This window comes from Bombina bombina, chromosome 1 (genome assembly GCF_027579735.1).
Source record: "Bombina bombina isolate aBomBom1 chromosome 1, aBomBom1.pri, whole genome shotgun sequence".
Taxonomy (NCBI): domain Eukaryota; kingdom Metazoa; phylum Chordata; class Amphibia; order Anura; family Bombinatoridae; genus Bombina; species Bombina bombina.
In genome coordinates, this window is record NC_069499.1 from 43,834,474 (window position 1) to 43,858,069 (window position 23,596).

Below are 23,596 nucleotides of genomic sequence, written 5' to 3' on the forward strand. Positions count from 1 at the left end.
GTTTTAAGATATCCATAACTTCATGTTAACTAAATGCAAGAGAAAAGATATACTAGTCATATCTGATGTGCTGCAGAGTTTTTGCATATTAAAGAGATAACCCAGAGAATATTCTAGAAGTTATTCTGCTTAAACAGTTTGCATAAATACACTAAATGGATTGCTCATCTGCATTACATAAGGAAGTAACTGAGTGTGATGTATATTAAAGAGATAACCCAGAGAATATTCTAGAAGTTATTCTGCTTAAACAGTTTGCATAAATACACTAAATGGATTGCACAGCTGCATTACATAAGGAAGTAACTGAGTGTGATGTGCTGCAGAGTTGTTGTATATTAAAGAAATAACCCAGAGAATATTCTAGAAGTTATTCTGCCTAAACAGTTTGCATAAATACACTAAATGGATTGCACAGCTGCATTACATAAGGAAGTAACTGAGTGTGATGTATATTAAAGCGATAACCCAGAGAATATCCTATAAGTTATTCTGCCTGAACAGTTTGCACAAATACACTGACTGGATTTATAAAGCTACATTACATAAGGGCATAACTGTGAGATTTCTGCAGCTGTTTGTAGTAAAAGAGTGACTGACTTTGCAGTATAAGGCAAGTGGATTGCTGAAATTCAGTAATAAGGTAGAGACTTATGTTATTCAGTATTTCTGAGGAGAAGTTTTCTTGAGCACTGCATCAATCACAAGCAGCGCTCTCTAGCTTCGTTCACAAGCAGCAAGGTATAATTACCTCAACTAAATTCTATTTAGTATATGAAATTGTATTGTACAGCACCACCTCAAGGTATTTTACAACAGTTATGTTATTATTTCATGAGCTCATGAAGGACTTCTGAGTTAAAAAAAAGGTATACTGATGTCAAGAAGATATTGTGATTAATATTATTATTTGTATTTGTTGCACTGTATGTTATTGGTTAAACACTTTATAATAATCAAAGCAACATTTTATTTGAAGATTTCTTGTGTGGTTATTACTTGTTTACTTTTTGTACTAAAATCTTATAGGACCCCACACCCTATTATTCTAGTGTGTCCCCTATAGGTGGAGGCACTGCGTCATACAGGCATCCCTTATATACCTGATTTCAACCCCCCTCCTACTCCCACTCTGCGGAGGCTTAGTTCTCATACATGAAACAGGTAGACAGCATTACACTATCACCCACCTCAGGGAAGGTCAGGAAAGGGTGTTACATAAGGATGGCTGTGATTTTTACATGTGAACTGAGAACATTAAGTAAAAAGTAGAAAGTCATTTGAGCAGCCTAGAAAAGATGCCTGAAACTAGCAAATATTGAGATTTTGAAAAGCAAAAGAACCACAATCTTTACCCCAACTGTGCCTAAATTACAAATGGAGAACAAAAAACATAATTTATGTAAGAACTTACCTGATAAATTCATTTCTTTCATATTAACAAGAGTCCATGAGCTAGTGACGTATGGGATATACATTCCTACCAGGAGGGGCAAAGTTTCCCAAACCTTAAAATGCCTATAAATACACCCCTCACCACACCCACAAATCAGTTTAACGAATAGCCAAGAAGTGGGGTGATAAGAAAAAGTGCGAAGCATATAAAATAAGGAATTGGAATAATTGTGCTTTATACAAAAAAATCATAACCACCACAAAAAAGGGTGGGCCTCATGGACTCTTGTTAATATGAAAGAAATGAATTTATCAGGTAAGTTCTTACATAAATTATGTTTTCTTTCATGTAATTAACAAGAGTCCATGAGCTAGTGACGTATGGGATAATGACTACCCAAGATGTGGATCTTTCCACACAAGAGTCACTAGAGAGGGAGGGATAAAATAAAGACAGCCAATTCCTGCTGAAAATAATCCACACCCAAAATAAAGTTTAACAAAAAACATAAGCAGAAGATTCAAACTGAAACCGCTGCCTGAAGAACTTTTCTACCAAAAACTGCTTCAGAAGAAGAAAATACATCAAAATGGTAGAATTTAGTAAAAGTATGCAAAGAAGACCAAGTTGCTGCTTTGCAGATCTGGTCAACCGAAGCTTCATTCCTAAACGCCCAGGAAGTAGATACTGACCTAGTAGAATGAGCTGTAATTCTTTGAGGCGGAGTTTTACCCGACTCAACATAGGCAAGATGAATTAAAGATTTCAACCAAGATGCCAAAGAAATGGCAGAAGCTTTCTGGCCTTTCCTAGAACCGGAAAAGATAACAAATAGACTAGAAGTCTTACGGAAAGATTTCGTAGCTTCAACATAATATTTCAAAGCTCTAACAACATCCAAAGAATGCAATGATTTCTCCTTAGAATTCTTAGGATTAGGACATAATGAAGGAACCACAATTTCTCTACTAATGTTGTTGGAATTCACAACTTTAGGTAAAAATTCAAAAGAAGTTCGCAACACCGCCTTATCCTGATGAAAAATCAGAAAAGGAGACTCACACGAAAGAGCAGATAATTCAGAAACTCTTCTAGCAGAAGAGATGGCCAAAAGGAACAAAACTTTCCAAGAAAGTAATTTAATGTCCAATGAATGCATAGGTTCAAACGGAGGAGCTTGAAGAGCTCCCAGAACCAAATTCAAACTCCAAGGAGGAGAAATTGACTTAATGACAGGTTTTATACGAACCAAAGCTTGTACAAAACAATGAATATCAGGAAGAATAGCAATCTTTCTGTGAAAAAGAACAGAAAGAGCAGAGATTTGTCCTTTCAAAGAACTTGCGGACAAACCCTTATCCAAACCATCCTGAAGAAATTGTAAAATTCTCGGTATTCTAAAAGAATGCCAAGAAAAATGATGAGAAAGACACCATGAAATATAAGTCTTCCAGACTCTATAATATATCTCTCGAGATACAGATTTACGAGCCTGTAACATAGTATTAATCACGGAGTCAGAGAAACCTCTATGACCAAGAATCAAGCGTTCAATCTCCATACCTTTAAATTTAAGGATTTCAGATCCGGATGGAAAAAAGGACCTTGTGACAGAAGGTCTGGTCTTAACGGAAGAGTCCATGGCTGGCAAGATGCCATCCGGACAAGATCCGCATACCAAAACCTGTGAGGCCATGCCGGAGCTATTAGCAGAACAAACGAGCATTCCCTCAGAATCTTGGAGATTACTCTTGGAAGAAGAACTAGAGGCGGAAAGATATAGGCAGGATGATACTTCCAAGGAAGTGATAATGCATCCACTGCCTCCGCCTGAGGATCCCGGGATCTGGACAGATACCTGGGAAGTTTCTTGTTTAGATGAGAGGCCATCAGATCTATCTCTGGGAGCCCCCACAATTGAACAATCTGAAGAAATACCTCTGGGTGAAGAGACCATTCGCCCGGATGCAACGTTTGGCGACTGAGATAATCCGCTTCCCAATTGTCTACACCTGGGATATGAACCGCAGAGATTAGACAGGAGCTGGATTCCGCCCAAACCAAAATTCGAGATACTTCTTTCATAGCCAGAGGACTGTGAGTCCCTCCTTGATGATTGATGTATGCCACAGTTGTGACATTGTCTGTCTGAAAACAAATGAACGATTCTCTCTTCAGAAGAGGCCAAAACTGAAGAGCTCTGAAAATTGCACGGAGTTCCAAAATATTGATCGGTAATCTCACCTCCTGAGATTCCCAAACTCCTTGTGCCGTCAGAGATCCCCACACAGCTCCCCAACCTGTGAGACTTGCATCTGTTGAAATTACAGTCCAGGTCGGAAGAACAAAAGAAGCCCCCTGAATTAAACGATGGTGATTTGTCCACCACGTTAGAGAGTGTCGAACAATCGGTTTTAAAGATATTAATTGAGATATCTTCGTGTAATCCCTGCACCATTGGTTCAGCATACAGAGCTGAAGAGGTCGCATGTGAAAACGAGCAAAGGGGATCGCGTCCGATGCAGCAGTCATAAGACCTAGAATTTCCATGCATAAGGCTACCGAAGGGAATGATTGTGACTGAAGGTTTCGACAAGCTGTAATCAATTTTAGACGTCTCTTGTCTGTTAAAGACAGAGTCATGGACACTGAATCTATCTGGAAACCCAGAAAGGTTACCCTTGTTTGAGGAATCAAAGAACTTTTTGGTAAATTGATCCTCCAACCATGATCTTGAAGAAACAACACAAGTCGATTCGTATGAGACTCTGCTAAATGTAAAGACGGAGCAAGTACCAAGATATCGTCCAAATAAGGAAATACCACAATACCCTGTTCTCTGATTACAGACAGAAGGGCACCGAGAATCTTTGTGAAAATTCTTGGAGCTGTAGCAAGGCCAAACGGTAGAGCCACAAATTGGTAATGCTTGTCTAGAAAAGAGAATCTCAGGAACTGATAATGATCTGGATGAATCGGAATATGCAGATATGCATCCTGTAAATCTATTGTGGACATATAATTCCCTTGCTGAACAAAAGGCAATATAGTCCTTACAGTTACCATCTTGAACGTTGGTATCCTTACATAACGATTCAATAATTTTAGATCCAGAACTGGTCTGAAGGAATTCTCCTTCTTTGGTACAATGAAGAGATTTGAATAAAACCCCATCCCCTGTTCCGGAACTGGAACTGGCATAATTACTCCAGCCAACTCTAGATCTGAAACACAATTCAGAAATGCTTGAGCTTTCACTGGATTTACTGGGACATGGGAAAGAGAAAATCTCTTTGCAGGAGGTCTCATCTTGAAACCAATTCTGTACCCTTCTGAAACAATGTTCTGAATCCAAAGATTGTGAACAGATTTGATCCAAATTTCTTTGAAAAAACGTAACCTGCCCCCTACCAGCTGAACTGGAATGAGGGCCGTACCTTCATGTGAACTTAGAAGCAGGCTTTGCCTTTCTAGCAGGCTTGGATTTATTCCAGACTGGAGATGGTTTCCAAACTGAAACTGCTCCTGAGGACGAAGGATCAGGCTTTTGTTCTTTGTTGAAACGAAAGGAACGAAAACGATTGTTAGCCCTGTTTTTACCTTTAGATTTTTTATCCTGTGGTAAAAAAGTTCCTTTCCCACCAGTAACAGTTGAAATAATAGAATCCAACTGAGAACCAAATAATTTGTTTCCCTGGAAAGAAATGGAAAGTAGAGTTGATTTAGAAGCCATATCAGCATTCCAAGTCTTAAGCCATAAAGCTCTTCTGGCTAAGATAGCCAGAGACATAAATCTAACATCAACTCTAATAATATCAAAAATGGCATCACAGATGAAATTATTAGCATGCTGGAGAAGAATAATAATATCATGAGAATCACGATTTGTTACTTGTTGCGCTAGAGTTTCCAACCAAAAAGTTGAAGCTGCAGCAACATCAGCCAATGATATAGCAGGTCTAAGAAGATTACCTGAACATAGATAAGCTTTTCTTAGAAAAGATTCAATTTTTCTATCTAAAGGATCCTTAAACGAGGTACCATCTGACGTAGGAATGGTAGTACGTTTAGCAAGGGTAGAAATAGCCCCATCAACTTTAGGGATTTTGTCCCAAAATTCTAACCTGTCAGGCGGAACAGGATATAATTGCTTAAAACGTTTAGAAGGAGTAAATGAATTACCCAATTTATCCCATTCCTTAGCAATTACTGCAGAAATAGCATTAGGAACAGGAAAGACTTCTGGAATAACCGCAGGAGCTTTAAAAACCTTATCCAAACGTATAGAATTAGTATCAAGAGGACTAGAATCCTCTATTTCTAAAGCAATTAGTACTTCTTTAAGAAAAGAGCGAATAAATTCCATCTTAAATAAATATGAAGATTTATCAGCATCAATCTCTGAGACAGAATCCTCTGAACTAGAAGAGTCCAAAGAATCAGAATGATGGTGTTCATTTAAAAATTCATCTGTAGAGAGAGAAGATTTAAAAGACTTTTTACGTTTACTAGAAGGAGAAATAACAGACAAAGCCTTCTTTATGGATTCAGAAACAAAATCTCTTATGTTATCAGGAACATTCTGCACCTTAGATGTTGAGGGAACTGCAACAGGCAATGGTACATCACTAAAGGAAATATTATCTGCTTTAACAAGTTTGTCATGACAATTAATACAAACAACAGCTGGAGAAATAGCTACCAAAAGTTTACAGCAGATACACTTAGCTTTGGTAGATCCAGCAGGCAGTGGTTTTCCTGTAGTATCTTCTGGCTCAGATGCAACGTGAGACATCTTGCAATATGTAAGAGAAAAAACAACATATAAAGCAAAATAAATCAAATTCCTTATAAGACAGTTTCAGGAATGGGAAAAAAATGCCAAACATCAAGCTTCTAGCAACCAGAAGCAAATGAAAATGAGACTGAAATAATGTGGAGACAAAAGCGACGCCCATATTTTTTGGCGCCAAATAAGACGCCCACATTATTTGGCGCCTAAATGCTTTTGGCGCCAAAAATGACGCCACATCCGGAACGCCGACATTTTTGGCGCAAAATAACGTCAAAAAATGATGCAACTTCCGGCGACACGTATGACGCCGGAAACGGAAATGAATTTTTGCGCCAAAAAAATCCGCGCCAAAAATGACGCAATAAAATGAAGCATTTTCAGCCCCCGCGAGCCTAACAGCCCACAGGGAAAAAAGTCAAATTTTTGAGGTAAGACAAAATATGATAATTTAAAGCATAATCCCAAATATGAAACTGACTGTCTGGAAATAAGGAAAGTTGAACATTCTGAGTCAAGGCAAATAAATGTTTGAATACATATATTTAGAACTTTATAAATAAAGTGCCCAACCATAGCTTAGAGTGTCACAGAAAATAAGACTTACTTACCCCAGGACACTCATCTACATGTTTGTAGAAAGCCAAACCAGTACTGAAACGAGAATCAGTAGAGGAAATGGTAAATATAAGAGTATATCGTCGATCTGAAAAGGGAGGTAAGAGATGAATCTCTACGACCGATAACAGAGAACCTTATGAAATAGACCCCGTAGAAGGAGATCACTGCATTCAATAGGCAATACTCTCCTCACATCCCTCTGACATTCACTGCACGCTGAGAGGAAAACCGGGCTCCAACTTGCTGCGGAGCGCATATCAACGTAGAATCTAGCACAAACTTACTTCACCACCTCCCTTGGAGGCAAAGTTTGTAAAAACTGATTTGTGGGTGTGGTGAGGGGTGTATTTATAGGCATTTTAAGGTTTGGGAAACTTTGCCCCTCCTGGTAGGAATGTATATCCCATACGTCACTAGCTCATGGACTCTTGTTAATTACATGAAAGAAATATTAGTGGTACTGTGCACTAACACCTATCAAGTAAAAGCAATGATGCCCTTATTTTTTCACTCATATTACAGTTACAAAGTAATATATTAATGCTTGAGCGAAAGCCTAGGGTGCACTTAATCTCTCAGAATAGATTTATTTGGGGGCATGCTAAAAAAAATCTTGTGTGCTTTCACTACGTCAAAGGTGCTCTAAACTGAAAGTACACTAAGGGGTCAATTTAAGTAAGTGCAACCGGACATGATCCGATATAGCGGATCATGTCCGCTGCACATCGATAAATTCCGACAGCATACGCTCTCAGTATTTATCATTTCACCAGTTCACCAGCAGTTCTTGTGTACTGCTGGTGGAATGCCGCCCCCTGCGGATTTGTGGCCAATCAGGGGTGTCAACCAACCCGATCGTATTCGATCGGGTTGATTTTTGTCCGCCGCCTCAGAGCAGGCGGACAGGTTATGAAAACTTCTGTTGCCGTACGGAGCTTGATAAATTGACCCTTATGTCAAAGATGAAATAGTGGAGTTCTTCAGTAACATTTAAACTATGATTTCATATAAATAGATAGATAGATAGATAGATAGATAGATCGATAGATAATATATATATATAAAATTTAAAATGATATGGTATATGATAAGGTGTTGGACTGGGTTGGGCTGAAAGGTTTCTGTATGTATGTAGGTATATGTGTATATACAGGGCTTTTTTTGTGGGGGTACTTACCGGTACCACTACCTCTGCCATCTCTCAACAGATAATATATGCATGTAAAGAGGAGGCTTCAAAATATATCAAGCATTGTAAAAAACTGGCCCCTTTTTGTTTTTGTTTTTACAAAAAAGCACTGTATTACTGCATTTATGTGATTGTGTGCCCTTTCCAGTCATATACCATATCCCTTTAAATCACTGTTAAAACATTTATTTCATTAAAAAAACCTATATTTTACAATCAATATGTATATACATAACGGGCCAGATTACGAGTGAAGCACAAACGGGGTTTATAAGGGGTTTACCGTGGGGGTTTGTACTCGACAAGCTTACCGCTGGTATTACGAGTTGAAAAAAAAAAAAAACACGATCACTTAAGGGCAATCAAAATTTACACTAGAAAGATTAATGCTACTTCAGAGTTTTGAAACAATCCCTTACAAAGTACACTCAAAATAACTAATAAAAAATATATTTTTTTTAAATTGCACACAAAAATACTTTACTATATTATACGTGTTTTGTTATGCATATATTCTAGCCTTAGCACATCAGGTCTCACCACTTACACACCATGTGCTATCCACCGAAAGTATAATGTGCACTAAAAAAATATCCCCCAGGTTAAGATTCTCTGGCAAATCTTTATTTACCATTCACTTGTAATACCAGATGGTGCACTATCCTTACCCTGGACTTCAGGCAATCGTTTGGCAGAGGGGGAGGGTAAATAATAGATTACATTTATACAAACTCCTAGAATGGCTAGGTATGGCTCCACCCACTTCTTGCACAGCCAGCAGCAATAACACAACACTCGTGGCTCCGCCTCAACCCACCCTGATTATACCCTAGAATTCCGCCTTGTTATTACCCCACATGTACATAGCTTGCAATTAATGAGTATTGCAATTTACTGAATGTAATTGAATAAAGTTCAATTTGAAAAACCTCTGAAAAGTCACATGAAGTACTTTCATTAAAATTGCTCAGAATTGGAATAGGCTTCTCCTGCACTAACTTATGTGTTAAATTATATGGTATACAATGCCTTTTAGTGTGTTTGATGTATTTGTTTTATATTTAATGCAGCACTGTAACTGTTTGCCATTTCTGTGATACAGCATTAATGTCTATGATAGAACATACAGATTAATATGTGATTTTTTTTTATAAATGAACGGTTATGTAGCAGGCAGCCATATAAGAACAAGATTTATTTGATAGAACTGAATGAATCTTTCACATCAGAAATCAGTCACAACATACCAGTTGAAAGTCAAGCAAAGCTGAAGTAATTATTAGCAATCACAAATGTATGTACTCTGCATGAGCCCTTGGACAATATTAATTATGATTTAAATTGGCTTCCAATGTCCTTGAATTTAACTTTAGCCATGTTGTACCAGGAATAAGTAAAAATGATTACGCAGCACTAGAGCAAATAATGATAAATTAGTTGTAGTTACTTACATCAATTATCCTTTAAATAAAAAGTAAGTCATTAAACTACAGTAAAATACATAATGTGAACTATTTCTTAAGTTTGAATAATGTGATGATACATTCACATGATTAGTTGGGAATGACCATTTTGCCCTCACTCACCAGGTTCAATATGATGTCAATAAAATTAGAATTTTTTTTTTTTTTTAAACTTGTCTTTTTATTAAGTTACCTTCACATACATGACAAATAATTTAACACAAAATACGGAACATACCAGGGTATCAGAGAAGATTATAACTATCCATCAATAGGTAAAGATTGTTCTGAGTAGTATGAATACCCAGCAGGTCCGTGAATGTCCAGAAAAAGTTTTGGTCACAGATTGATGAACTAACACCATTAGTCCAGATTGAGTTGAATGATTTGGATAGCTAAAATCTGAGAGCTATGAGCATCAATCATTGAGTTTCAAAGGACAATACAAACATCCATGCATATGGAAGGCAGCATTTTCAATTTCAATGAAAATAAGGAACTAAGATACAATAAAATAGGATAAACAGAAAAAGGATAGAACAATACAGAGGGAAAATTAGAAGAAAAAGAAAAGGCAGAAAAAGGAAAAAGAAAAAAACCAAACCAAACCAAACCAAAGGAAGACAAATAGACTGGCAGTTAAACTCATTTCTATGCGTGTCAGCAGCCCCTGGGAAGCCCCCATAATGTATTATTGTCCAAGAGTCAGCTATCCCAAACAACAAGGATATCTGAGGTTCATTTTAAAAGTCAAAGCTGAGTCGCTAACATGCAATCTGTGTTTTTGAAGGGAGAAATAATTTGTTGCTGCAAAGATATGGGTGAAGAGAGAATAAATTATTCCCAATTTTTAATGAAGTTGGATTTTCGTATTTTTATGTCTCCCAACACGTCTGTCTGTTCACAATATAGTTGACGAATCATAAAAAATGACAGGGTTTTGTTTTCCATCCACTGTTTGAATATTATTTTTTCAGGCTTAGATAATGACATTTCCAATAAGGAGGTTTTGTCCAGCGGACAGGCTGCCCGACTCAAGCAAGACCACTCTCCAGTGTAAGTTAATCTTGTAATTTACAGCTAGTATATATCCAGTATGATATCATACTCAAGAATTTCTGTAGTGGTGGGCAGCTCCATAGGATATGTACTAATTGACCTTTCAATATTTAAATTTAGTACAGTAATGTTTTTCAGTAGTGCGCCACTTTTGGTATAGTTTAGGAGTAATGTATGTTGTGTGTAATAGTTTAAAGTGTGATTCTCTTAGATCCATTGAGAGTCATTTTTCTAATATTAGCTAGGCATTTCATTATCCTAGAGTCTGAGATTGTAGTTGTAGTATTTATTTGATGTAACCAAATGTCAGTCAACCCTATGTTTTTTCCCTCTCCAAACTAAGTTCAGAAAGGCAGAAGTTAGCATTTGTAAATCTTGCTTTTTTTAGGGGTTCTGGAATCATTTGAAACAGACTCAGTCATTTTGGAAATAGTATAATTTTTTATAAGATTCCCTTTAGCAGAGTGTGTCAGTGGTAAGGCATTCCACATTGTAAGTAGTGATTTAATATCTTTAATCATTGGTGTGTAATTTAGGTTGTACCAGTGGTCTGAATTAATGGACAAATGTATTCCTACGAGGGTAAATTTATTTTCCACTATTTTGAAATTGTAATCTCCAATTGGTGTCAGCTCATGCGAGAAGTTCTGATTTATTTTTATTCATTTGGTAGCTCGAAATGCTTCCAAATTCCTCTATAAGGTTTATAATTTTTGGGGTATTAGTATGTGGATTAGTTATATAGAGGATCATATTGTCTGGAAATAACGATAAATGCAAAGATACCTTACCAATGTTTAGGCTTTCTATCAAGAGTCGTAGTTTTGAAGCTAGATGTTCAATGGACAACTCAAAGAGGAGGGGGGAGAGTGGGCATCCCTGACGTGTGCCTCATAATTGAAAAAGGAGGGAAGATTTTCCAATTAATAAGTATAAGGGTAGTTATAAATGGCTTTGATTGCTGTGATAAAGTTACCATAGAAGACAAATTTGTATAGTACTGTATATAGGTGATCCCAAAGGACCTTGCCAAAAGCCTTCTCCATGTCTAGTAATAGTAGGCATGCTTCAGGCAACTCCTGTATCCTGCCCTCTCTATATTTTCCAATAGTAATGTAGGATTAGTTGTAATCTATGGATATTATGGACTGAGGATATATTTTTAACAAAACTAATTTGGTTTGGGTGTATGAGTGATGGTAATATGAAGACCAATTAATTTGATAATAATTTGGTGAAAATCTTGCAATCTGTATTGAGAAGTGAAATTGGGCGGTAAGAGCCCAGAAGCAAGGGATCCCTACCTGGTTTGGGGATAATAGTGATGGTAGCCTCTATTAATCGCTTAGATAATACCGTATTTCCTTCCATGATGCTATTAATATGCAATATGCTGAGCATTAACAGAATGATAGGTAGACCATTGACCAAGGAAGTAGTTGTAATAAGAGAAAATTAAAAAGTTACTTAAAATGTCATGCTCTATCTGAATCATGAAAGATTATTTTTGACTAGACTATCCCTTTAAAGTAAAGGTAAAGTTTTTAAGAAAGACAAAGTTTTTTTCTCCCTTCCGTGTGTGTATTATGATAAAGCTTCACCCCTCACCCTAAACAACAGGTGCATACATATAAATAATGAAGAGAGCGGTTATAACACCAGTTTTACTAACGAGTCCATGTCTGCGCTCGGTCCTGGGGAAGCAGTACAATACCTCTAACTGCTCCCCTGTTCAAGCATGCAAGTATCCACAACTTTAGTGAGACCGTGTAACCGCTTCCAGTCGGCGTCTGACGTCACAGTGTAGATCCGCTGTGCAATCCAATTGGGCGGGTGAGGGGGCTTGGTCTGGAGTCCGTAAACGGTATCCTCATTGGCTTGGAGTAGGCAAAAAACATCAAAGGTACAGAGGAGAACTGATACAACTTGGTGCTTCACAAAAACTTATCTTTATTCCATTTAACATGCTATGACTACGGCACAGGTAGCCGAAACGCGTCAGCAGCATTAGTGGCCACCATCCTGTATCTATGCACATTGCTGGAGTGTGTTCGTTGCATGTTTACGTTGGAGTTGCTGTTTTAAATGGAATAAAGATAAGTTTTTGTGAAGCACCAAGTTGTATCGGTTCTCCTCTGTACCTTTGATGTTTTTTGCCTAAAGGTAAAGTTAACTGGATCCACATACCCACAATAATTGTTCAATAGTAATTAAAGGCAGTCGCTAAGTTTATTTTAAGAGCTAAGGATTCCATCGCTAAGTCGAATAATAAGGGTGATAATGGGCATCCTTGCCTTGTACCTCTCTGAAGTTTAATTATCTTAGATTCTAGGTTACCAATGACCAGTTTGGTAGAGGAGTTATTACATAAATTGTCAATAAAAGAAATAAAATTGTCCTTAAAGCCAAAGTTAAGCAATGTGGTTAGAATATGTTGATGATGTACCGAGTCAAACGCTTTTTCTGCGTCAAGCGCGATAATTGCAAGATCAAGATGGTCATATGCCGAAATTTCTTGCGAATGACGAAAATAGTCGAGAACAAGAAACAATTCCCTAACCTTAGCCGCTAAGTTACGTTTAGAGAGGAATCCTGCCTGATCTTTGTCGATAAGAACTCCAATCTCACCCTGAAGTCTCTTGGCTAGGATGGAAGATAGTATCTTATAATCAGTGTTCAATAACGCAATAGGGCGGTAGGACTCCTTTTTCACTGGGTCCTTTCCTGGCTTCAAGATCAAAACTGTGGTAGATGCGGCAAAATTCCATGAAACAGGTTTTTTTTCTATGTAATAGTGATTAAAAAGATTTCTTAAGTGAGGGATTAGAATAGGAGATAGTATCTTATAAAACTCACTAGGTAAAGAGTCCGGTCCAGAAGCTTTTTCCAATTTTAAATTTCTGATAGCACATATAATCTCTTGATCAGAGATAGGAGAATTGATTTTGGCTGTTACTTCTTCAGCTAAACATGGATGTTCAAGCCCTCTCCAGAATAATTCTGAAGCTTCTAGATCTGATTCCCTGAAGGAATATATATCCTCATAATAAACGGAGAAAGCATCAATAATTTCTTTTGGATCTTTAAGTATGGTATCTTGTTCAAGAAGTGAGTTAATAGTGGGACTTCCTTGTGTATTCTTAACCAATTTAGCCAATAATTTACCTGCCTTATCGCCATATCTATAGAACTTCGCTCTGTATTTTAGTTCGTTTTGTACTGAAGTATGGATCAACAGAGTGTCTCTCACTCTCTTGGCGGAAGTATATTTCCTCCAATTTATAGACGTAGGTTGCGCTAGATATTTATTATAGGCACTAGTGAGTGTTCTTAGCATTTCTTTTTCTCTATGTTCAGCTTTCCGTTTGAAATTAGCCATGTATGAAATTATATCTCCTCTAATTACTGCTTTACCTGCCTCCCATAATAGACTCGGATCATTAACTGACCCCAAATTTAAGGAAAAAAAATCCGTCATTTTAGTAGTCAACCAGCTTTTGAATTTAGAATCCTTCATTAGAAACTTAGGGAAAAAAAAACGGCGTGGTTTACATATTTTATTATGCAGTGGAATACTTAGAATAATTGGAGCATGATCGGAGATGGTAACTTGTGTTATTTTAGTTGTGGCTCCTGTTTTTAATATCTCCTCATTGACTAGAAATAAATCAATTCTTGACAGCGAATTCACACTCCTAGCTTTACACGTAAATTCTCTTTCAATAGGATTATGAATCCTCCATATATCCTTAAGAGCCAGATTCCTAAATAGAGCCTTAAACATTTTGTTTTCTAATTTATCTCTTTTAGAGATATAAGTGTTGCGTGTTTGTCTACATCTGTCCAGGGGAATCTGTGGAGTCATGTTGAAGTCCCCTGCTACAATTATGTTGCCTTCACCAAGTTGCAAAATTTTAGTCTGTAATGACTCCCAGAATTTAGTTTCAAATTTGTTAGGGGCGTAAATATTACAAAGGGTAAATATGGAGTTTGAACATTTAATTTTTAAAATCAGGATTCTACTTTCTGGATCATAATCTTCTAACAGTACCTCGTATGGGATATTCTTCCCTAATAGAATAGCTGTTCCCCTTTTTCTACCTATGCTAGGTGTAAAAAATACTTCCTTAACCCAAGAGGATCTTAGTTTTAATGATTCAATTGTATTCAAATGAGTCTCCTGGATAAAGGCAATATCTGTGTTTAGTTTCCTTAAATGTGAAATTATCATTTTGCGCTTTATCGGAGTAGAAATACCTCCTTCATTCCAGGAGGATATAACTAATTTCCTTACTTTAGTCGACACTTATTAAGAAATTTGGAGTGGGGAGAAGAGAGAGAAGAAAAAAAAAAAAAATATATATATATATATATATATATATATATATATACATGTATTATAATGGGATAAAAAATTAAGGACCTTCTCCCCTCCTCCCTCCCCCACCCTCCCGCTAAAAGTAAAATCCAACAAACCCCAATAATAAAGATAGATAGAAAACATTCAAAACATCAGTGATAATCACAGGATTACTCTCTTATGTAAACTTTTAAATCAACATTATTTAACACATCTTTCCGTATAAAACTTTTCTGCATCGGATGCATTATCAAAAAAATATATATGGCCCTGCGATTCCACCTTAAGTTTAGCTGGGTAAACAACTGTGGCTGAGAATCCCTCCTTAATCAGTCTACCACAGATTGGAGAGAGCTCCCTTCTCCTCAGGGAGGTTTCATAGGCAAAATCCTGAAAGAGTAGAATTCTATTTCCTTCTAAGAGGATAGGTGCATTTTTGCGGGATAGTTGTAAGAGCTTAGACTTATCCTGATAATTTAAGTACCTCGCTATGGTGGGCCTCGATCTTATTCCATCTTTACCTGACAGGGGGGGTCTCCCCAATCTGTGGGCCCTTTCTACAGCTAGGGGTAATAATTCCTGCGGGATACCAAGAAGATTGGGAAGAGTCTCAGCCATAAGTTTTATCAATTCTGTATGTTGAACCGTCTCAGGAACCCCAATTATTCTGACATTGTTTCTCCTGGAACGGTTCTCTAAATCTTCAATTTTATTTTGTAATTCTGTTAGTGAAAGTGAGTTAGCCTTCAAATTCGTGTCATGTGCTACTGTCAGATCTTCTAGATCGGACACTCTCTGTTCGACTTCCTGAATCCGTGCCGAAAATTGTTTAATTTCTGCTGATAATATATGTATGTCTTGCTTTATTTCTAATCTAAGAAATTCAAATTTTGGATTCAAGGCTTCCATAATACTATTTACTAATAATTGTGAGTTAGTAGCCTCAGTATGTTTTATGGAGGAAACTGGTTCAGAGTGTAACTCGACCAAGGTTTCGGTAGCTGTCTTATTCCTCCTATCTCTGGGTCTAGAAGCCATGGTTGGTGAAGTGTTTTTATTTTGAGATGGTGAGTTTAGATATTTGTCCATAAGTGTTTTAACTGAAAAAAAAGAGTGCACCTTTAGTGAAAAAGTGAGTGTGTAAGACCACCCAGGATCCTAGATCTTTGGATAGGTTAGTTTAGAAATTACTTGTAAATTAGAGAAAGGGAAAATAAAAAACAGTGTGAAAGAAAGACATGAAAAATCAAGTGAGATCAAGTGAATGTGTGACAAAGTGAAATTTATTAAAGTGAGTGTGTAAGACCACCAAGGATCCTAGGTCCTAAGGCTAGTGTAGTTGAGAGACTATTTATAAGATAATTACTCTGATAGTCCTTAATTTATTCTTCCAGTACAGCCTTTAGTCCACAATTTAATATTCTATTAATTATATCTGAGCAAAAAAAAATAGTTCCAGTTTTCAATTCTCAAATTATGTCTGGCTCCAAAAAATTACGTGTACCCTACTGTGCTATAGAGCTGGTTCTTCTGCTAAGTTTATCTTATCCTTTTATCCCTGATTGGAGTTCCTTGTCTTTTTTCCCCCCTATGTATCTTAGACCCATGTTAATTAAACTGGGGAACAGGAGAAAAAAACATAATTTATGTAAGAACTTACCTGATAAATTCATTTCTTTCATATTAGCAAGAGTCCATGAGCTAGTGACGTATGGGATATACATTCCTACCAGGAGGGGCAAAGTTTCCCAAACCTCAAAATGCCTATAAATACACCCCTCACCACACCCACAATTCAGTTTAACAAATAGCCAAGAAGTGGGGTGATAAAAAAGTGCGAAAGCATATAAAATAAGGAATTGGAATAATTGTACTTTATACAAAATCATAACCACCACAAAAAAGGGCGGGCCTCATGGACTCTTGCTAATATGAAAGAAATGAATTTATCAGGTAAGTTCTTACATAAATTATGTTTTCTTTCATGTAATTAGCAAGAGTCCATGAGCTAGTGACGTATGGGATAATGATTACCCAAGATGTGTATCTTTCCACACAAGAGTCACTAGAGAGGGAGGGATAAAATAAAGACAGCCAATTCCTGCTGAAAATAATCCACACCCAAAATAAAGTTTAATGAAAACATAAGCAGAAGATTCAAACTGAAACCACTGCCTGAAGTACTTTTCTACCAAAAACTGCTTCAGAAGAAGAAAATACATCAAAATGGTAGAATTTAGTAAAAGTATGCAAAGAGGACCAAGTTGCTGCTTTGCAAATCTGATCAACCGAAGCTTCATTCCTAAACGCCCAGGAAGTAGAAAGTGACCTAGTAGAATGAGCTGTAATCCTCTGAGGCGGAGTTTTACCCGACTCAACATAGGCAAGATGAATTAAAGATTTCAACCAAGATGCCAAAGAAATAGCAGAAGCTTTCTGGCCTTTTCTAGAACCGGAAAAGATAACAAATAGACTAGAAGTCTTTCGGAAAGATTTAGTAGCTTCAACATAATATTTCAAAGCTCTAACAACATCCAAAGAATGCAACGATTTCTCCTTAGAATTCTTAGGATTAGGACATAATGAAGGAACCACAATTTCTCTACTAATGTTGTTGGAATTCACAACTTTAGGTAAAAATTCAAAAGAAGTTCGCAACACCGCCTTATCCTGATGAAAAATCAGAAAAGGAGACTCACAAGAAAGAGCAGATAATTCAGAAACTCTTCTGGCAGAAGAGATGGCCAAAAGGAACAAAACTTTCCAAGAAAGTAATTTAATGTCCAATGAATGCATAGGTTCAAATGGAGGAGCTTGAAGAGCCCCCAGAACCAAATTCAAACTCCGAGGAGAAATTGACTTAATGACAGGCTTTATACGAACCAAAGCTTGCACAAAACAATGAATATCAGGAAGAATAGCAATCTTTCTGTGAAAAAGAACAGAAAGAGCAGAGATTTGTCCTTTCAAGGAACTTGCGGACAAACCCTTATCTAAACCATCCTGAAGAAACTGTAATATTCTCGGTATTCTAAAAGAATGCCAAGAAAAATGATGAGAAAGACACCAAGAAATATAAGTCTTCCAGACTCTATAATATATCTCTCTAGATACAGATTTACGAGCCTGTAACATAGTATTAATCACAGAGTCAGAGAAACCTCTTTGACCAAGAATCAAGCGTTCAATCTCCATACCTTTAAATTTAAGGATTTCAGATCCTGATGGAAAAAAGGACCTTGAGACAGAAGGTCTGGTCTTAACGGAAGAGTCCACGGTTGGCAAGAGGCCATCCGGACAAGATCCGCATACCAAAACCTGTGAGGCCATGCCGGAGCTACCAGCAGAACAAACGAGCATTCCTTCAGAATCTTGGAGATTACTCTTGGAAGAAGAACTAGAGGCGGAAAGATATAGGCAGGATGATACTTCCAAGGAAGTGATAATGCATCCACTGCCTCCGCCTGAGGATCCCGGGATCTGGACAGATACCTGGGAAGTTTCTTGTTTAGATGAGACGCCATCAAATCTATTTCTGGAAGTTCCCACATTTGAACAATCTGAAGAAATACCTCTGGGTGAAGAGACCATTCGCCCGGATGCAACGTTTGGCGACTGAGATAATCCGCTTCCCAATTGTCTATACCTGGGATATGAACCGCAGAGATTAGACAGGAGCTGGATTCCACCCAAACCAAAATTCGAGATACTTCTTTCATAGCCAGAGGACTGTGAGTCCCTCCTTGATGATTGATGTATGCCACAGTTGTGACATTGTCTGTCTGAAAACAAATGAACGATTCTCTCTTCAGAAGAGGCCAAAACTGAAGAGCTCTGAAAATTGCACGGAGTTCCAAAATATTGATCGGTAATCTCACCTCCTGAGATTCCCAAACTCCTTGTGCCGTCAGAGATCCCCACACAGCTCCCCAACCTGTGAGACTTGCATCTGTTGAAATTACAGTCCAGGTCGGAAGCACAAAAGAAGCCCCCTGAATTAAACGATGGTGATCTGTCCACCACGTTAGAGAGTGTCGTACAATCGGTTTTAAAGATATTAATTGAGATATCTTTGTGTAATCCTTGCACCATTGATTCAGCATACAGAGCTGAAGAGGTCGCATGTGAAAACGAGCAAAGGGGATCGCGTCCGATGCAGCAGTCATAAGACCTAGAATTTCCATGCATAAGGCTACCGAAGGGAATGATTGTGAATGAAGGTTTCGACAAGCTGCAATCAATTTTAGACGTCTCTTGTCTGTTAAAGACAGAGTCATGGACACTGAATCTATCTGGAAACCCAGAAAGGTTACCCTTGTCTGAGGAATCAAAGAACTTTTTGGTAAATTGATCCTCCAACCATGATCTTGAAGAAACAACACAAGTCGATTCGTATGAGATTCTGCTAAATGTAAAGACTGAGCAAGTACCAAGATATCGTCCAAATAAGGAAATACCACAATACCCTGTTCTCTGATTACAGACAGAAGGGCACCGAGAACCTTTGAAAAAATTATTGGAGCTGTAGCTAGGCCAAACGGTAGAGCCACAAACTGGTAATGCTTGTCCAGAAAAGAGAATCTCAGGAACTGATAATGATCTGGATGAATCGGAATATGCAGATATGCATCCTGTAAATCTATTGTGGACATATAATTCCCTTGCTGAACAAAAGGCAAGATAGTCCTTACAGTTACCATCTTGAACGTTGGTATCCTTACATAATGATTCAATATTTTTAGATCCAGAACTGGTCTGAAGGAATTCTCCTTCTTTGGTACAATGAAGAGATTTGAATAAAACCCCATCCCCTGTTCCGAAACTGGAACTGGCATAATTACTCCAGCCAACTCTAGATCTGAAACACAATTCAGAAATGCTTGAGCTTTCACTGGATTTACTGGGACACGGGAAAGAAAAAATCTCTTTGCAGGAGGTCTCATCTTGAAACCAATTCTGTACCCTTCTGAAACAATGTTCTGAATCCAAAGATTGTGAACAGAATTGATCCAAATTTCTTTGAAAAAACGTAACCTGCCCCCTACCAGCTGAGCTGGAATGAGGGCCGCACCTTCATGTGGACTTAGAAGCAGGCTTTGCCTTTCTAGCAGGCTTGGATTTATTCCAGACTGGAGATGGTTTCCAAACTGAAACTGCTCCTGAGGATGAAGGATCAGGCTTTTGTTCTTTGTTGAAACGAAAGGAACGAAAACGATTATTAGCCCTGTTTTTACCTTTAGATTTTTTATCCTGTGGTAAAAAAGTTCCTTTCCCACCAGTAACAGTTGAGATAATAGAATCCAACTGAGAACCAAATAATTTGTTACCCTGGAAAGAAATGGAAAGTAGAGTTGATTTAGAAGCCATATCAGCATTCCAAGTCTTAAGCCATAAAGCTCTTCTAGCTAAAATAGCTAGAGACATAAACCTGACATCAACTCTGATAATATCAAAAATGGCATCACAGATAAAATTATTAGCATGCTGAAGAAGAATAATAATATCATGAGAATCATGATTTGTTACTTGTTGCGCTAAAGTTTCCAACCAAAAAGTTGAAGCTGCAGCAACATCAGCCAATGATATAGCAGGTCTAAGAAGATTACCTGAACACAGATAAGCTTTTCTTAGAAAGGATTCAATTTTCCTATCTAAAGGATCTTTAAACGAAGTACCATCTGACGTAGGAATGGTAGTACGTTTAACAAGGGTAGAAATAGCCCCATCAACTTTAGGGATTTTGTCCCAAAATTCTAACCTGTCAGACGGTACAGGATATAATTGCTTAAAACGTTTAGAAGGAGTAAATGAATTACCCAATTTATCCCATTCTTTGGAAATTACTGCAGAAATAGCATTAGGAACAGGAAAAACTTCTGGAATAACCACAGGAGATTTAAATACCTTATCTAAACGTTTCGAATTAGTATCAAGAGGACCAGAATCCTCTATTTCTAAAGCAATTAATACTTCTTTAAGTAAAGAACGAATAAATTCCATTTTAAATAAATATGAAGATTTATCAGCATCAATCTCTGAAACAGAATCCTCTGAACAAGAAGAGACATCAGAATCAGAATGATGATGTTCATTTAAAAATTCATCTGTAGGGAGAGAAGTTTTAAAAGATTTTTTACGTTTACTAGAAGGAGAAATAACAGACATAGCCTTCTTGATGGATTCAGAAACAAAATCTCTTATGTTATCAGGAACATTCTGCACCTTAGATGTTGAAGGAACTGCAACAGACAATGGTACTTTACTAAAGGAAATATTATCTGCATTAACAAGTTTGTCATGACAATTAATACAAACAACAGGCAGAGGAATAGCTACCAAAAGTTTACAGCAGATACACTTAGCTTTGGTAGATCCAGCACTAGACAGCGATTTTCCTGTAGTATCTTCTGACTCAGATGCAACGTGAGACATCTTGCAATATGTAAGAGAAAAAACAACATATAAAGCAAAATTGATCAAATTCCTTAAATGACAGTTTCAGGAATGGGAAAAATGCCAAAGAACAAGCTTCTAGCAACCAGAAGCAATAAAAAATTAGACTTAAGACTTCCGGCGAGCGGTCGACTAAGATGGCCGCAGCATTCTGATGCTCTTGCACAGACCGGGTGTTTTGAGCTTATTTACAGCTTCATCCAACTGAATTATTATCTACAGGCCGGCGGGTAACTGCCGGTGCTTGGAGAGGTCGATACCAACACAAGATTTCTGCATTGTGTGATATTGGGGACCGATTTCTAGTGGCGCTTTAGAGGCCTAGTTGAAGACGGCGCAGTGAGAAGATGCCAGCAGCTGTCAGGCCATCTGCATACCTAACGGGGGCTAACACTCGCAGAGGAGTTTGGAACTGCTGGTGACCGGAGTGGATGTGGAAGTGTACCGGCACTTGAAAATATTTTCCGCACAGACTGGCTGATCTGATAATACCTCGGAGGGTCGGGGCTCCGCTCCGAGGTTTCGGTGACAAGCTGTGACACGCTGAGACGCTGTGACCCTGCAGATCCGGTAAGCTCCATGTTATTGTCGGGAGCACTAGCGCTACCGGGCTATTTATACACCAAAGGGCACGTTAGTGAAATACTATACCCCATAACAGCAGTAGCTAGGCACTGGATGTGACTAACTTTTATCCCCAATCTTGAGCGTTAGGAGCTAGAGGGGAATAATCCCACAGGTTGGCTGAGGACAATTCCATCAGATATTATGGGAACACTCTGGACATTTGCACATTATGATAAACAACCATAGCTAGCTGACAAGTTACGTGTCTCCTCTTATAATAAACTCCCATCCCACATGTTTAAACTGATAAGGCCTGCACTGTGGAGAACTGTGATGCAGCATATAACTCTAGCTCCTCCATAAGCTTTATGACTGGAGAAGAACACCAGGTGCTGAGTGCACTCTACAGCCTTATTTACTGTGCTTGAAATTAATAAATGCAGCCTATTTCTGTGAAGCTTTAGATAACTTCTCTGGACAAGGAACCTAATGTGTAAAATGGACTGAAATGCACCCCAGATAATGTCAATGGGTCTGTGGTGACCTACATTATATCACACTCGCTTTAAGGCTACTCTAAGTTTAATGTGTCTCTAATGTGACAGCTCTGTGAAGTATCTGATTACCAATTTTAATGCTTTGCAAGTGTTTTTGCTGATTTGCAATTCTAACATCAGAAAAGATTTAACCCATGCCTGACTGAAATATTTAGCATCCCTACTGCAAGGGAAGTGAAGCTCCTGAAACCTGATTACAAAGATACATCTACAGGATACATAGAACGTGCTACAGCGCCATATCTTGCCCTGCTCCCCCCCCCTTTCCCACTGTACTTGGTGACAGTGAGTCATACCCACTTCCCCTTCTCCGTGATCACCCTGTGAGGGTACAGCCCCCGGGGAGTGGGGTTTACCAAGCCAGTCTGTGAATACATCCAGCAATTTGAAAAACGCAAGATGTCGCAGAGGAGAGTAGTAAAGCCTGATAAGGCACAAAATACACCACAAAAATCTCAAGAAGTGGTCAACGCCTTTTTTAAGCAGGCGGGAAAGGGCAAACAAAAGCTGAATTCGACACCTGTGCAATCTAACGCTACTTCAGACAAGAATGACAGCTCTGACAATTCTAGGAGTACATCTCCTGAGATGACTAACATAGAAGAAGAACCTCCAATAACCTATAGAGCCATGGAAGCTTTAATCAACCAGGTTAAGACATGCATAAAGGAAGAATGTGCAGACTTAAAGAAGGATATTACAGATTTGAGCCGCAGAGTCGACTCTTTGGAAGAGCATGAATTTGTCTTCTCCCAAAAAATGGCAGACTTGTCCTCTAAAGTATCTCATCACCAACAACACTTTACTGATCTCGAGGACAAACTTGATGACCTCGAAAATCGTACCAGACGCAATAACTTGCGATTTCGAGGAATACCTGAGGTGGTACAGAACAATGAGATACAAGAATATCTACAAGGACTGTTTTCTGAGATGGCTGGTGCAGGAGACATGGAGCTAGCCACCATTATATTAGATAGAGCTCATAGAGCTTTGCGCCCAAGGCCGGACGCAGACTCGCCTCCCAGGGATATTATAGTCCGATTTCAAAATTACCAGCATAGGGAGGATATATACAACCTGGCCAGGAAGCAGCAAAATGTGATGTATCAAGGCAGCCGAATCCAAATATTTCAAGA